Here is an 18,587-nt window from a genome sequence, read left to right as displayed (position 1 = left end):
ATGCCATGACTCAATATCACTCATTTTTAACTGTTTAAACTTTTTTAACAAATCAAAATGAAAAGAAAATTTGCTTATCTGAGAAATTTCAGCTTTGCTGTCTATGGCAGTGGCATTACCCATAATGATTTGTCATGCAATTTTATTTTCAAGGCGCAAAATTAATTACAAACATGAAACAAATCATGGTGTTAAGACATACATTAAAAACAAATTATGATCTGAAAATGCATAATTTACAGCTTGGAAAATTAATTGATTAAACCCAAAGTGCATAAAAATAATTGGAAAAACTGAGGACTGAACAAACCATTAACAGTGTTATCTAACTGAGCAGAGAATAATGTATAATGAGCAAACATCACAGCCAAAAAAAATCAATCGTCATAATTAAATCATAAGAACCTGGGTGGAGATAGGTTGAAATTCCAATTTGGGGATATCTCTATATTACAGCGATGGGCACAAGAAATCAAATCCCATCTTTCCAATAAAGTCAAAATAGAAACTATAATATTGGCATCAAAATCAATCATAATTTTTAAAAAAGATATGCAATAAATTTTACATATTAAAGCAGCACTACACACGTAAGTAATTTAAATGTGCTCTGTCAGTTATCTATTACCATTTCTTCTATTCTTTTCATGTTATTTTGACCTGGCTTTTGTGAAATATATATGTATAAAATGTATTCAAGATATTGTCTATAAATCAGAAATGATAAGAAAATAAAGCAAATAACACATCATTTTTATACCAAATAATATTTTGTTCTAAGCTTTTTAGATTGTTTAATACCCATTTTTAGAATGATGAAGATTTGAATTTTAATATTTAGAACTGATATTATAGGCATTTAAACATATGTGATGGTCAATGAGTATGTTTCAAGCAATTGTCTACGTGTTAAAGTTTTTAGGTAGCCAAATTTCCATTTTATGGTGTATCAAATGCGTTATGAACAACTTCGCAGAGAAGTGCAACACAAATAAAACATTTAATCATCATTGTTTTCATAACAACCTTCAATTCTGCTTATATTTAATATTGAAAAATTGAAGTAGACTAGGTTATTCAGTTTATCCATAAAAGTTTCTATGGGCTCAACTTTTTACCAAAAAATTCAAACTCCGTATTTGGATCCCCTTTGGTCAGAGTTTGGCAGCTTTTCAGAGGAATTATATCACTAATTCACCCATGCCTTCATTTGGATTCGCCCCATGGCACTTGGAAACCAGATCTTGTATTCAGGTACTTTATTTGCGATTGATTCAGGCAGGAAAAGTGAGTGAATGGGGAAAGTGAGCAAAGAAGGGCGAAAAAAAATCAATAAATAGACACGGATTTACATTTTGCCATTGTTAGCAACTGGGACTTAAGCTTTCTAGAATTGAATTATGCGGAGAGCAGTAAAATCCTGTGAACTAGCTGGACTCTCAGTCCCTGTGGAAAAACTTGATAAACTCCAAGTGTTATTTGAAGTCAAGAGTTAGAAGAAGATAAAAGAAAAGAATGAATGACCTAAACAACAGAACTAAAAACGTGATCTACACATTCTAGTAAACTACTTATTTGTTCATTTATTCATTTACTTATTCACAAACATTTTCTAAGTACTAATTATAAGGACACTTATCAAAGTCTTTGGTGATTAACTTAATCTTATTCTTGCATAAGAGACCTATAAACACATATTTTGCACTTTACTAAAATACATAGAGTAATGTGATTCCTGAATTTATTCATGCTATCATTCAAACATTGTTTACTGAATAATTTTATGGTTGTGGGTTGTTAAGAAGTGTTATGAAGGTAATTCAGGAGAGAAAGGATAGGGTTTTCCAGAAGTAATGTTGATAAAATTGGTCATCCATATGCAAAAATAAAAAGCCTTCAAACTGTGCCTCATATCATACACAAAAATTAACTAAAATTAATCTAAATGTAAAACTGCAAATGATAGAAGTTTGAGAAGAAAACTTGGACAAAAAATCTTTGTGACTCTGAATTAGGCAAAGTGTTTTCAATATGATGCAAAAATAATGATCCCTAAAAATTAAAAGTGATATATTGTATCTTATTGCAACTAAAAGCTTCTGCTTGTCAAAGCAACTTCAATAAAATGAAAAGCCATAGACTAAAAGAAGATATTTGCAAAGCATATATCTGATAAAGGACATATATCCAGAGTATATAAAGAACTCCTAAACAGAACAATAAAAAGCAAACAACCCAATTAAAATAAGCAAAAGATTTAAATGGACACTTTACTTAAAAAGATATAACAATGGCAAATAAGTACACAAAAAGATGTTCACATGATTAATCAACAGAAAAATGCAAATTAAAACAATAATGAGGTATGGCTACACACCAATGAGGGTGGCTAAAATAAAGACTGATCATACTATGTCTTGGGGAAGGTGCAGAAGAACTAAAACTTTCGTACATTGCTACTAGGAAAGTAAAATGGCAAAACTACTTTGGAAAAGTTTGTCAGTTTCTTAAAAAATGAAAAATATAACCCCCATATTATCCAAACAATCCAATTCTAGATATTTCCCCAGCTCAACAGAAAGCATACATTTATGGAAAGACTAGTATGTGAATGTTCATAGTATTAAGAGTTTTATTTGTAAGAGCCAAAAATTGTCAAATATCTATTGACAAGTGAACAGGTGAACAAACTTTGGTATTTTCATACAATGAAATGTTATTAATACTTAATAATAAAAAGGAATGAACAATTAATGCACACAACATGGATAAATCTTAAAATTATTATGCTGACTGGGAAACTTCAGTATCCACTATATGATTCCATTTAGCATCTACTATATAGTTCTATTTACATAAAACTATAGAAAAGGCAAATAATCTATAGTGACATAAGTTATATCAGTGGATTCCTGGAGAGAAGGAAAAAGAATGGGGGTGGGTGGAAAGGAAAGACTTAAAAGGAACACTAGGAAACGTCTGAAGGCAATGGATATGTTTCTTATCTTGATCGTAGTGATTGTTTCACAGACGCAAATGTTAGTCAAAACTTATCAAATTGTACATTATAATTTATTATACATTAACCATACTTCAATAAAGCTGTTAAAAAAAAGAACTCTATTCTGGTATAAGTTGTGTCAGGCATATATGGAAATTGTAGCCTTATTGGTCATAAGAATATTAATTGCCCAAACTGAAAAAATCTAGATGTGACTAAATGTGACGGCAGGGCAGAGAGGTTGTCCTGAGAAGGGAATACCAAATGATACAGTTGAAAGAAACATCACAGCTAGAAGATAGTGGTAAACTAGGACTGAGGGGATAGACGAATGGCCCCAAGAAAAAATACAATCTAGCTGAGACACATGGGGTTCGTCCCTCTCCTGACATTTAATATTTTCCTCTGTGCCATCTTTGGCTACTGTCGCCTGCCCCACATTACTGCTACCAAAATTCTAAATATTGCCATTTCAAGTGAATGATTGCTTTTTTCCAATATGCAAAAGAATATGCTGGCAATATGAACATTTCCACAAGTGCAAATAATGAGTTCTTTGTTTTAGAATTTGAAATCAAATTTGGTAAGTAAATGTGTTAATGTTCAGGGAACTTTATGTCTGAGATGATCATGCTACTATAAAGACACATTCACACGTATGTTTATTACGGCATTATTCACAATAGCAAAAACTTGGAACCAACCCAAATGTCCATCAATGATAGACTGGATTAAGAAAATGTGGCACATACACACCATGGAATCCTACGCAGCCATTAAAAACGATGAGTTCATGTCCTTCGCATGGACATAGATGAAGCTGGAAACCATCATTCTGAGCAAACTATCACAAGGACAGAAAACCAAACACCTCATGTTCTCACTCATAGGTGGGAATTGAACAATGAGAACACTTGGGCACAGGGTGGGGAACATCACACACTGGGGCCGGTCGAGGGGTGGGGGGCGGGGGAGGGATAGCATTAGGAGAAATACCTAATGTAAATTATGAGTTAATGGGTGCAGGAAACCAACATGGCACATGTATACATATGTAACAAACCTGCAGGTTGTGCACATGTACCCTAGAACTTGAAGTATAATAATAAAAAACAACAACAAAAACCACGTTTGATCACTCAGCTGTCAAGTTGAATACTTCCTATCCTCCTTTCCAAAACCAGCAAGTTAAAACTACTTAAATGATTTCCTGAAACACTGTGGTCAGTAGTTGCCTCTGGAGAGAGTGTTCATTTAGCATAGGACTGTAAAACTTTAAAACCAATCCATGCTTCTTCCTGACATATAGCTTCAACACCCGTTTCTCTTTCAGCTAAAGCTCTTTCTTCAATTTCATTCGTCTTCAGACTCTTTTAGACAGAGTGCTATACCATATTTTTCTGTTAAATCATGAAAAATGATAGAATTTCTACCCTTTTGCAAGAGTCATTGTCAAATTATGCCCTCTAATAAGTAATATACAGCTTGAGTCAGTAATTTCAACTATTTGTATGCATTTCAGGTTTGCCAATTACCCTTCCAAGCTGTAAATTGCCTATTTTGAGAGCATAATTTGATTTTTAATGTTTGTCTTAACAGCCTTATTTGTTTTGTCTTTTGATTTGTTTCACATTTTAGTAATTAATTTTAGACTGAAAATGTCTCTCCTAAAAGGAAGGTGGAGTTTGGAAGACTTTGAGAACTACAGCCGTTCGATACTGACATAAATTTCTGTCTAGGGTCATAGACCTTAAGCAAAAAATGCCAGGCTCCATTTTCTTTTCTTTGGAAAGAGGTCATCACTTCTTTTCCAGGAGATATGCTATTTTGAGTTTCAAATGCACACTCCGTAACCCCCCAAATATAAATACACATGAATTAGTAAAATTGGCCCCAAGAAATATACTCAAAACAGAAGTGGTATTTCTCAAGGAATCAGTCTGAAAATAGACTAAAATGTGTCTTGGGGTTATATAAGTGTATTTGTTCTCAAGTGTCTTTTGAATTCATTCTGCATCTTTAGCCTACTGATGAAAACTGTAAGGTGAAAGCGAATCTCTGGTTCCCAGACACTGTAAAAATTCTGTTAGAGTTACTTGGGAAACACTAACACTTTTGACTTAGATCTATAGCCTTTAATACCCTCAGTAGCATTTTTAGTTAGTTCTGTGGGATGCAACAAGTTTTTCCTCTTATACATTTTTTTGAGAACGAGTGTAGCAATGAAGAAGGTAACCAAAAAGTAAGATGTGTAAAAGCATGAGAAGCAGATCACAGCTGATGGAGAAGGGAGAAATAAGGAACACTCAGGAATAGAAATTGGAAATAAAATTGGGGGGTAAAGCTTTCCATGATTTGTAAAACATGTGAGGGAACCTCTCCAAATCATTTAATAATTCCCTAATGACACCAAATTGCCAAACTATAAAAAAGTTTGATTTCTGTTCTATTTTTGCAAGAACATAGAGTACCCAGTGTCTTATAACTGGTGGGCAAATTGAATTAGAGGCTTTTTTTTTACATTTATTGTCAGTAATACATTCATGAAAGACAGAGTTTCTTTCCATTTGCAATATGTAAAATGTGCATAAATTATAAAAAGAGAATGGTGTCTGAATGTATCGCCTGTTCCAAATGGGGAAAACTTTCTATATTTCAATTACTATTTAGAAGTATTGGACAATGTAGATAGGAGAGAAGAGCAATTAAATGGTTAATTATCAGTCTAGAGCACACATGTTCTCCTGGAACTATGTGTTGGATATTTAACACTTCAATTTACCGAATTCAAACATTCCAAATAAAAACTACTTGTGTTTGGGGAGTTGAGAGTGAATTTGAGATCTTTTTGGGGATGGCTTTTTTTTTCCACAGCTACTTGTTTTATGAAGATTGTAGATTCACACAGAGTTGTAAGAAATAATTTCGAGGAATCTCATCCATATTTCTCCAGATTTTCCCAAAGAAATATCTTGCAAAATTATAATACAATATCACAAATGGGATACTGACATTGGTGCAGTAGAAATACAGAAACTTCCATCGCCACAAGGATTCTTCATGTTGCACTTTTATATTCATACCCACTTTTCTTCCACTCACTCCACCCCCTCTTTAATCCCTAGTAACCACTAATAATCTTCTCAATTTCTATAACTTGATCATTTCAAGACTATTACATAAATGAAATAATAAAGTATGTAACTGGAATCAACTTATTTTCACTCAGCATAATTCTCTAGAGATTTACCAGGTTGTGGCATGTATCAGGAGCATTTTCCTGTTCATTGTTGAGTAGACCACTATGGCATGGATGTATCATAGTTTAGTCATTCATCCATTGAAGGACATCTAGGTGGTTCCTACTTTTTTCCTATTATAAGTAATGTTGCTATGAACACTACTAACGTACAGATTTTCATGCGAATCTAAGATTACATTTTTCTGGAATAAATGTCTAGGAGTACAATTGCTGGGTTTTATGATAATTGCACATTTAGTTTTTAAAGAAACTGCCATACCATTTTCCAGAGTGGTTGTCCACTTTACATTTATGCAAGTAAATATGAATGATCCTAGTTTCTCTGTATCCTCACCAGCATCTGGTGTTGTTACAATTTTTTGTTTTAGACATTTTAATAGGTGTGTAGGGATGTCTTCTTGTGGTTTTAATTTGCATTTTCCTAACAGCTAATGATGTTAAATATATTTTCAAGTAATTCTTTTTCAACTTTATAGTATTTGGAAAAATGCCTGTTCATGTCTTTTGCCCCCTTTCTAAATAGATTGTTTATTTTCTTAATTTTGAGTTTTAAGATTTCTTTATGTGTTCTAGACATAGGATAGATACTAGATTCTTGGGAGATTTGTGATTTGCAAATATTTCTCTTAGTTTGCAGATTGTAACTCTTTGCATAGCCCCAGATCCCAAAGACTTTGTTTTAAGTTTTATAGTTTTACACTTTATATTTAAATCCATAATCTATTTTGAGTTATTTCAGTTTAGAGATGAGGTTTAAATTGGAGTTTTTTTTCCTTTTTTCGCTAGAGATTTTAAATAGCTCCAGTACTATTTGTTGAGACTCTATCTTTGTTGATAGATTTGTTGACACTCTATCTTTCTTCTATTGTATTTCCTTTACAACTTTGTCAAAAATCAGTTGCATTTATTTATATAGATCTATATCTTGGGTTCTGTATTCTGTTCCACTGTTCTATGTGTCTATCCCTCTGCTAATACCATACAGTCTTGATTACTGTAGCCATATAAGTCTTGAAATCAAGTAGACTGATTTCTCCCATTTTATTCTACTTTTTCTAAATTGTTATGGCTACTCTAGTTTCTTTATTTTTCATATAAATTTTGAAATAATCTTACCTATATCTATAAAAGTATGGTTATGTTTTGATAGAAATAGCATTAAATCTGTATATCAATTTGAAGAGATGTGAAATTTTTAGCATACAAGTCTTTCATATCTTTGGTTAGAGTTACACCAAAATATTTCATTTTTTGAGCAATTGTAAAGAAAACTGTATTTTTAATTTTACTGTACTTATGTCTATTACAAACAGAAATTTGATTTTTGTAAGTTAACAGTATTCTACAAACTTGCTTAACTTATTTATTAATTCTAGTAATTTTTTGTACATTACTTTGTATTTTCTACAAAAACCATGCTATCTGCAAATAGGTACAGTTTTCTTTCTTTCTTTCTAATCTGTATGACTCCTTCTCCTTTTGTTTCCTTCCTGCAGTGGTTAAAACTTCCCATACTATGCTGAATAAGAGTGGTGGCAGGAGATAAGTCCCACTTGTTAATAGAATTGGGGAAAGCATTCAGTCTTTTACTATAAAGTGTAATTTTAGCTGCAGATTTTTTTGCTTCACATATTTTGCAGCTCCATTGTTTGGTTTATAGACATTTAAAATTGCTACACCTTCTTGATAAGTTGATCCTCTTTATCATTATGCAATCTCCCTTTCTGTCTCTGGTAATTTTCTTTGCAGCGACGTCTATTTTATCTTATAATAAATAGAAATATTCCTGCCTTATTTTGATTAAGGTTTGCATGATGTATTAGTCCATTCTCGCATTGCTGTAAATACCTGAAACTGGGTAATTTATTAGAAAAAGAGGTTTAATTGGCTCACAGTTCTGCAGGCTGTGCAGGAGGCATAGTGGTTTCTGGGGAAACCTCCAAATTGTGGATTACAATTGAACACAAAATTTGAGCGGGGACACAGAGTCAAACCATATCACATGATACATATTTTTTCCATTACTTCACTTTCAACTTATCTATCCTGTTATATTTGTAGTGAGTTTCATGTAGGCAGCATATTGTTGATTCATATTTTTAATTCACTCTGCCAATCTCTATCTTTTGTTATATTCAGACTATTTCTATTTAAAGTAATTATTTATATGTTAAGGCTTAAGTCTGGCATCTTATTTTTCATTCTGTTGTTCTTTCTGTTTTCTTTTAAAATGTTTCTCTCTTCTTTTTCTTGCCTTTTTGAGGGTAAACTGGAAGATTTTTAGAACTCTATTTTTATTTTATCTATATGGCATTTGAATGAATCTGTTTGTATAGCTTTTTTACTGTTTTCTCCAGGCAGTATATATATGCTATATATATATATTATATGTGTATATTATATAAATATTCTATAGATAGATGATTGATTGATCAATTGATCAATTGATTGATTTCTCTAGTCATACTTTTAAAATAAGCCTAGTGGTCACATACTCGTAGTTTTCCTTTACCTGAATATGTTTTCATTTCTCTTCAGTTTCTGGCAGATATTTTCACAGAATATAGAATTATAAGTTGACCATTCTTTTCTTTCAGCACACAAACATGGAAACGTTATGCCACTTCCTCTGTCACAGGTTCTGAAGCGAACACCATTGTAATGTCAGTTTTTTAGTCTTTTTCCCCTATAAGGTGACATTTTGATCTTGATGCTTTCAAGATTTTTAGTTCTTGTCTTTAGTTTTTAATTATTTGTTTATGATATCCCTTGATAGGAGTTATTCAGAGATTTATCCTGTTTAAGTTACACTCAGCCTCTTAATCTGTAAGTACATATCTTCACCCAAAATATGGAAAATTTTCAGCCATTATTTTTGAATATTTATTCCATTCCACCCACTTTTTCCTCCCCTTCTAGGGCTCTGATTACATAAATTTTAGATGTCTTGTTATAATTCCACAGATCTCTTAGGCTCTTTTTATTTTGTTTGGCTTGTTTTCTCTGTGATTCACATCAGGTCATTTCTGTTGTTCTAATGTTCTTTCCTCAAGTACAATGAGTCTTTCCTCTGGTCCTTTTATTCTGTTACTGAGTCCACTCGTGTTTTTATTTTGGTTATTGTATTTTTCAGCACTAAATTTTTTACCTAGTTCTTATTTATATCTTCTATTTCCTTATTGAGAATTTCCATTTATTTTATTTATATTCCTTGTTAAAGATTTTTTTTTTATTGTGACTGCTTCAAAATTTTTTTTTTTTTTTTTGTGACGGAGTCTCGCTCTGTCGCCCAGGCTGGAGTGCAGTGGCGCAATCTCGGCTCACTGCAAGCTCCCCTCCGGGTTCACGCCATTCTCCTGCCTCAGCCTCTCCGAGTAGCTGGGACTACAGGCGCCCGCCACCACGCCCCGCTAATTTTTTGTATTTTTAGTAGAGACGGGGTTTCACCATGGTCTCGATCTCCTGACCTCGTGGTCCGCCCGCCTCGGCCTCCCAAAGTGCTGGGATTACAAGCGTGAGCCACCGCGCCTGGCGACTGCTTCAAAATTTTTGCTAGCTAATTGTGAGATCTCTAGCATTTTGGTTTTGGAGTCTATTAATTTTTTATTACATTTAAGTTGAGATTTTTCTGGTTCTTGGTATGATTTATAATTTTGTAATGAAACTTAGACATTTTAGATATATAAGACTGTACATTTTCTTTAGACTTTCTGTTTTAGCTGGCTTTCTCTGATGCCACTCCAGCAAGAGAAGAGGTGAAGGGGATTGCCTCATTATTTCCGGATGGGGTTAGAAGTCCAGGTTCCTCACTCAGCCTTCACTGATACACAAGGAATGGTGGAGCCCTCTTTGCTGTTGGGTGGCGGTGGGAGTTTGGCACGCTTCTAAGCCTTCACTGTTACTTCTCTGGCTGGGAGAGGTGGGAGTGCCTCATTACTGTTCTCCAGATGGCCGGACATGGGAGTGATAGTGAGATTGCCTTCTTACTGCTGGGCAGTAGTGAAAGTCAGTGGGGGAATGAGCATCTCATTGCTGTTAAATCAGAGTAAAATTACAGGCTTCCTACTCAGCCTTCTCTTATACCACCCCAGTAAGAAAATTAGGGTAACTTGTTTTATCTTGGCAAAAATGATTGTGTAGGATCCCCATGTGATCTTTGCTAGTATGGGTGGAGTGGGGCCACAGTTTTTTTTCTGTGGTGTTTAGGTGAAGTACAGTAGCTTTTCTCTAAAACATTTTTGTTATCCTGCTAAGCACCTTTTCAGGCTTAACTAAAGAGAGAAGGCTTTTGTTGGAGCTGGGTGTTTTTCCTTTGTTGTTTTTGTTGTTGTTGTCTTCTACCATTTGTGTTTCTTGATTGCTGTTTACTTCAGGTCCAAGTCTAGGATATATGAGGCAATAAATACCTACCTACATACATACATTCACATGAAACTCACCACCATGTACTTACTTGGGACTGAAAGTCCCTAACTGGTCTGCCTTTCTTTCTCCACATTTCAAAGTCTTCTATTTGTTTTGCACATAATTTCCAGGGTGTTTGTTTATTTAGTGAGAGGAATAGGAAAAATTAAATCTATTCTATTCGTGGCTATTTTTAAATAGGAAGTACTGAACACCATTTTCTCTTGTCAGTTTTAAGTTACTAAAGGTGTATGAATCCCTTTACCAAATTGTTTTGGTGGTAAAATCTAAAAATCACTTTGATCATAACACATTAATCAAAATAGATGCAAATGCAATAATTGCAAGTGAGAAATTCACATTAGTTTATATCAATAACGTATTCATATTATTTTATCTTGAAATGGAGATAATTTTAGTAATATTTTAATACTTGACATCTAAGCTGAAAATTAGAAATAAAAATAAGTCAGACCAAGTTGCCACAAGTAAAGCAAAACAGAAAATTATCCCTTTACCTGGGGCTAAAACTTTTCTTCCTCCTAATATTTTCTACATTTCTTATATCATTTGTAATAACTTAAGCAAAATAACACACTTTAGTATTTGAAGAGCCTAGCAAAATAGATGAGGCAAAGAGACATTTTCTCTAAGTTGAAGTGTTTAGATAAATCCTAATACACCGAAAACCTACTGTTAAAGTGAACCTGCACTGTCCATTAAATTTCATGGAAGATAATATGAAGAAAAAAACAATAATTTGTGTCATTTGTCACAGATATGAAACAATTATGAGATTTTACAATCCTGCAAAATATGCTTCTACAAACTGCATAACTTCTGAAAAGAATGTATAATTTCACAGTATCTTAACAAGTATTATTTCAAAGTCCTCCTAAAAACAAATACAGATGTCTAAAGTGATTTCAACAGCACAGGCCAAATACCCTGCTATTGGTAGGCTAGTGTAAGTAGCTCCTTAAGGATTTTTCCATTTAGCTTAACTTCTGAAGGACACGAAAGTTCAAATAAAAGGGAACAATGAAAATAATTACGCCAAGATACACTATGTTACTACAGAGAAAAGAGAGCCAGGATCAGTTTAAAGAGGTACCTGTATTTAATATAGTTTGTGTAAATAACACTAACTAACTGCTATAGCCTGAACCTTTGTGCCCTTTGACCTTAAGATTATCCCCAATGTGATAATCTTAAGAAGTTAGAGCCTTCGAGAGGTGATTGGGGCATGAAAGCAGAACACTTGTGAATGGGATTAGTGTAAGCTAGTTTGCTCCTTTCATCCTGTGAGGACACAGTGAGAAGTTGGTAGTCTGCAACCTGGAAGAGGGCCGTCACCAGAACTTGACCACGTTGGCACCCTCATATTGCACTTCCTACCCTCCAGAAGTGTAAGAAATAAATTTCTGTTGTTTATAAGCCATATAGTTTATGATAGTTTGTTATAGCAGCCTGAATGTACTAAAACAATTATATCATGACTATATAAGTAGTTTTCCAATAAATGAAGCATTGTAAGCATCACCTTATCCTCTTCAAACTCTATTGTCTTACATAGATACAGATGTTTAGCATTTTTCACTTCACTTCCTCTATATATTTCTTGCCTCAGCTTAATGGAAGAGGCAATGTGCTATAAGGAAGCCATGAAGTAAAAGTCCAGTGTTTCGAAAGGTTTACCTCCTGCTTCTGTGCAGATTATCTCATCATCAGCAAGCCAAATGAGCCATTCTCCTTTGCTTAGATAAAATGGGATTGATAATAATAATTAAAGACAAAAATAATAACAACAAAAACAACTACTACCAAAACGATGGTCTGCCTGCCTTAAAAGCATTAGCTTCTCAAATTCTAGAGCATACCACAGGTTGTTCTTTTTATGGTACATGCTTATAAAACAATCATCTTGATTCTTAAAAATGAAACCAGTCTCATCCATAGCATTGTCACTGATACAAGTGCATTTTATTTGCACTTATGCAGCATGAAGTAGTGCAAGAAAGCCTTTTATGGTGATAAAATAACTTCTTTTTTTTTTATTATACTTTAGGTTTTAGGGTACATGTGCACAATGTGCAGGTTTGTTACATATGTATCCATGTGCCATGTTGATTTCCTGCACCCATTAACTTGTCATTTAGCATTAGGTATATCTCTTAATGCTGTCCTTCCCCCCTCCCCCCACCCCACAACAGTCCCCGGAGTGTGATGTTCCCCTTCCTGTGTCCATGAGTTCTCATTGTTCAATTCCCACCTATGAGTGAGAACATGCGGTGTTTGGTTTTTTGTCCTTGCGATAGTTTACTGAGAATGATGTTTTCCAGTTTCATCCATGTCCCTTTTTACACTGTTGGTGGGACTGTAAACTAGTTCAACCATTGTGGAAGTCAGTGTGGCGATTCCTCAGGGATCTAGAACTAGAAATACCATTTGACCCAGCCATCCCATTACTGGGTATATACCCAAAGGACTATAAATCATGCTGCTATAAAGACACATGCACACGTATGTTTATTGCGGCACTATTCACAAAATAACTTCTTAACAAGGGTGAAAAGGGAAAACTGTTAACTTGTGCTCACAGGACTAATGCTCACATATAATTGTATCTATATATGTCCTAGATGCTATGATCCTTCCCATATGTGAAATCCTCCTGTTGATGTCAATCCAAAACACTATGCTCATGTTACAGTATCTCCTCTACATCATCATGGTAAATTCACATTCTGAGTTACAGCAGCTGAACGTCTAGTCCTCAAACAGCTGACTCCAATTTTTCCTTCCCTGTCCATTCCTACCCTCACTGTTGTAAGATGGGCACATTCTTTGTTCCCAAGAAAGATGCTTAACCCTTGTCTTGTAAAACAAAAAACAAATAAAGAAACAAAAGAAACTAAATAACACCTCCTCAAAGATAACATATACTGGAGAAATGTTTGTTACATTGAACTAAATTGCATTCCACAGAAGATAGAAAAGGGTATCATGAATATATCAAAATAACTAAGTTAAACATAAAATAAACTACAAATCTTTTTCATGCCTGAATCTATCTTTTTTTTTTTACTTTTCCCTCCTCACCAAAATACTGAATGGGAATGAAACAATTCAGATATCTGGATCATAAATCTATAAAATTTTAAGTTTTCTATCAGTATGAATAAATTAAAGCAAAGCAAATAATGGGCAGAATTTTTGAACATGTGCTCTAGAAGTGTTTTGTTATTTCTATATCTGTACATTTTATAAATTATTGAGTTTCAATATTTTATTGAAAAATATATCATGATTCAATCCAGCAAAGTTATAGAGGGTGACATGCCTCCAACATAGGACTCACTGATTAGTTTAAGCATATCAGAGACTGTATCTTCAGTTGTCCCTCAGTATCTGTGAGGGATTGTTCCAGGAAGTCTGCCCTACCCTGAGCTGCTCCTGCAGAATACCAAAATCCTGTGATGCTTAAGTCCCTTATATAAAATGGCATTGTATTTGCATATAACCAACTCACATTGTCTCCTATAATTTAAATTATCTCCAGGTTACTCATAAAATGTAATACAATGTAGATACTAGTGAATAGTTGTTACACTGTATCATTTTTTATTTTGTGTTAGTTTTATTGGTGTACTATTTTTTTTCTGATATTTTCAAAGGCAAGATTGATGGAAAACATGGATACAAAACCCATGGATATGAAGGGCTGACGATAGACTTACAATGTTTGGGTATAATAAAAACTTACTAATGCTTCAATTTAGAATTTTGATTTTAGCATTTATATCCTAAGATGAGAAGAAAAAAATGTATCTTCCTTTGCTCTGAGTGGTTTCATCTTTTCTTTGACGTTTTGATAGGAAAAAAGATTTTTAACTCAATTTAATAGTTGTAGGAATATGCCTACTAATAATTGTACTGACTTCTCCAGAACAAAATGAATTGTATATCCAATTCTCTTCAAACTGTCATGCTTATCTCAGTGTGTATGTGTCACTATAAGATGAGAAAGCCTGTCAACACCAACTTCTTCATTCTAAACAAGAACACTAGGATGTTCATTTCTGGTTGAAAATTTGAATTTCTGAGCTGTCTCCTTCCCTTAACTCCTACCCTCCAACACAGAACATGCCTGATATCAGACCCTTACTCCTGAGCCTTTTCCCACCTCATTCACCTGACAGCCTCCTCCACAACAGACATCTTATCAGACGTGACTGATTGCTATAATCTGTACTCTGGGCAGCCATTAAGCAAATTACCTGAATCATTGCAAGGATTAGTCTCATTAACACATGATTAGCATCAAATTAAAATAATGAGTGTTTAACTTCTGATGTCTTCCAGTTGTTTGAACAGCTTGATCAGCCACACCAGGCTGGCAGGGAGGTGGAGGTGTCAAAGAGCCACAGAAAAAAAGGGAGGCAGCACTGTACAAGACAATACAGCTCACCAGTAGAATGAGGTAAGATCAGACTCAAACTGTCTGGATGAAAGGTTTCTTCCAAACAGCAAAGATGCCAGGTCCAAACAGAGGTCTCTCTCTCTCTCTCATTGGCACTGTACTCCTAACCATTCATCTGAATCAAGGCTTTACATACTAATGGTGCACAACCTCGCCCTCTCCGCATCCTGGATATTTTATTTCCGCTGAGCTTCCCTGTTTCAAGAGCACAGAATGCAGCTTTTCTCTTTCCTTTTCAAAACTTTATCAGACTTAAGACCCCTAATGTGCTGGGAGTATGGTAGACTGAAGATCAGAGCACAGATCCTCCTGAGTTCCCACATTTGTCGCTGGAAACGGCTGACCAAATACCAAAACAACAGAAAGCTTGCATCAGCTCTGGAAACTATGAATAATGTCATCCACATATAGAAAGTTAAAATAATCTGCTAGATCCTACATAGACTGGTCCCAAATTATGATGGTCTGACTTAGGGTTTTTTGACTTTAAGATGGGTTTATTGGGGTATTAAATGCATTTAGACTAATGATACTTTTGATCTATGATGGATTCATCCAGATGTTACCCCATTGTAAGTCAAGGAGCATCTGTGCCCATGTCGAAGATTTGATGGAAGCCTAAAGGACCAACTCACTTTTGTCCTACCTGTGGAAGATCAGCATTTATGGAAAGTAGGTGGGTAGCTTACAGTGACCCTTCCACTCCAAAACAGGGCACCTTATCTGTCTGGTGATGGTCAGGACAATCAGAGAGCCTGGATGAGCTCTTTTTGCCTGAGCTAGTGAATAAAATAAAGAGCTGTTGTGATAAATTTCTCTATCATTCCCTTGAAAAAGATTAATATGAGGAGTTTAATGTTATGGAAGAAACAATCTATGATCAGGAAAAAAATGTGAAGATAAAAATCATTGCTAATATAAACACCCACAGTTAGGTATTTCAGGAAAGGAAAACAACAAATCGTTTCCTCTACTCATCTTAGGTTCTCCAGCAGAGGCCCTGTGCATTAGACTAGCCATAGACAGATTAATTAGAGACAAACAAGCAAAGTTTTCTCAGTGGCCTTTAACAACAGCAACAAAAAAAATTGTATTCCAAAGAGGCATATTTTGGAGTGATATATTCCAGTACCCCTCAGAATACATTTCTGTCATATGAAATAATCCCATGAACCATAAAGGAACAAAAAAACAGAATGTCTGTAGATCAGACTTTATTTGCAATATTAAACGCTAAGAAAAACAAAGGTTTACAGAGCTTTGGACAGAAAAGATTGAGTTCCAAGGCATATTAGTTAGAAAAGCTCATATTTATATGCTAGAGCAACAGAAAGTTGTTTTTAGATACACTAGACTGAGAGGCAATGTCATCTAAAATTCTTTGCGAAAAATAACTATTTGACTAGTCACTTAAGTCAATTAAGAAATAAATATAAATAACTCAGCAAATAGAATTCTTAGCTCTATAGAGTGATTAGCTTTAAAATTTCAAATGTAGTACTTGTAAGATAAAAATACATAATATTAAGCTAATAATTAATAATAACCTTGATCTGAAATCTGAGATTATATCAACAAAACAGTGTGAAGGAAAAATAGAAATGTGAAAATTATGCCAAATGTATCATCTGAGCTGGAGGGATGTGAATGATAATAGTTACTGTTTTACTCTGTTCATAGATGATGAGAGAAAAATAGATTCATGTAAGTCTTTAAAATGCTTAAAATTTAGAAAATTGAACTTTCTGTGTATCTGTATTAGTCAGGATTCTCTAGAGGGACAGGACTAATAGGATAGATGTATATATAAAGGAGGGTTTATTAAGGAGTATTGACTCACACGATCACAAGGTGAAGTCCCACAATAGGCCATCTGTAAGCTGAGGAGCAAGGAAGCCAGTCCAAGTCCCAAAACTTCAAAAGTAGGGAAGCCAACAGTGCAGCCTTCAGTCTGTGGCCAAAGTTCCAAGAGTCCAAAAGCTAAAGAACTTGGGGTCTGATATTAGAGGGCAGGAAGCATCTAGCATGTGAGAAAGATGCAGGCCAGAAGACTCAGCCAGTCTAGTCTTTCCACATTTCTCTGCCTGATTTTATCCTAGTTGCACTGGCAGCTGATTAGATGGTGTCCCCCCAGATTGAGGGTGGGTTTGTGTCTTCCAGCTCACTGATTCAAATGTTCATCTCCTTTGGTGACACCCTCACAGACATACCCAGGAACAATACATCCTTCAATCCAATCAAGTTGGCACTCAATATTAACCATCACGGAATCCTTTCCAAATCCCTAAAAGAAAAAAAAATTGATGTAGTCAATATAATAAACAACAGCTAGAAAAGAAATAGGTGAGCAAAATAATCTCTGACAAGCTAGAAAAGAATAGTATAATCAGTGTAAAACGGTTTAGTAGTTCAATTAAAAACTAAAGTCTCTCAAATTTAAACATTATTTTAAAATCTTTACTTAATAGAAAAAGACCAAAAGTTAAATGTCAGAGAAGTAGTAAGAAATTTTTTAAATGGCAGAAACACATCATAAATACAAAGAAAAATAAGGAAATAATAGCAATCATAATGTAGAATAAAATATAATTCGAGATAAAATTGGTGAAGAATCACACCAGGAACATATCAGAGAAACCATTTCACATATCACAGACCATTTGAAATAAGCAGCTTGCCACTGGAAACTCCATGAGACCGCCAAAAAACTGAGTGCCTAAAATATGAGAGGGGGAAATCCGTCTCCAAACATACATCGGCCCTGGAGAACCTGAAAATCCAGAAGACGGGAGAAGAGTTTAACCTTACCTAGAGCTGAAATGAATTTAGAGAGCCGAGCGAAATAGAAAAGTAAAAGAAGAAGTGGGAAAAGAACTGCAGGCACTCTTGGTCCCCAGGGAAGCCAAGGATAGCCATTTCTGACTTTATCTCACAGGGGTCCTTGAGGAGGGCAGCCAGTGGAATTGGGGAAGGTCCACAGGGAGAAGGAGACTTCCAGCTGAACTTTGTAATAATTTCCAAAGATGACAAATTTTCCTAGGCAGAGTCCAGGGGGTTGGGGTGTGGGGAACGGGAAGTACAGATAGGAGCACCGAAGCTGCAACAGGAAGGGAAGAGTGAGGACTGAAAGCCATGCTTGCTCTCTCAGCAGGGAGGCTTGTAGCCTGGGGCAAGATCTCAGCCCTGTGCACCAGAGGCCTGGATATAAATTCGGCACTGTTGGCTGCTGGGGGAGTATGGCGGTAATGAGACTGGCCTTGCTGGCTGCATGGGAGCTGGGTGAGGCCTGTCACTGATGGCTTTCCACTACTTCCTTGGCAACCTGTAGGAAGCAGCAGAGGCAGCCCTAATCTCCCATGGAACATAACTCCATTGGCCTGAGAAATGCCCCACATCCCTCACAGTGGCCACTGCAAGCCCAAGGAGAGTCTGAGCTG

General features: G+C 35.1%; 1 long non-coding RNA gene across 1 annotated transcript in view; it reads right to left on the bottom strand.

Annotated features, from left to right (window-relative positions):
• LOC100581371 overlaps positions 1-17,988 on the bottom strand; it is a 74,943-nt gene extending 56,955 nt beyond the window's left edge. Inside the window, exons 1-2 of the long non-coding RNA XR_121776.2 lie at positions 17,808-17,988; positions 16,991-17,434 (exon numbers count right to left, since the gene is read on the bottom strand). This is a non-coding gene — a long non-coding RNA (uncharacterized LOC100581371). The remainder of the gene's footprint in view (positions 1-16,990; positions 17,435-17,807) is intronic.
• Between the last annotated feature and the right edge of the window lie 599 nt (positions 17,989-18,587).

The sequence above is a fragment of the Nomascus leucogenys genome, chromosome 9 (assembly GCF_006542625.1).
Source record: "Nomascus leucogenys isolate Asia chromosome 9, Asia_NLE_v1, whole genome shotgun sequence".
Classification (NCBI taxonomy): Eukaryota; Metazoa; Chordata; class Mammalia; order Primates; family Hylobatidae; genus Nomascus; species Nomascus leucogenys.
The sequence above is the reverse complement of the archived record's forward strand: the minus strand, read 5'-3'. Positions and strand labels throughout refer to the sequence as shown.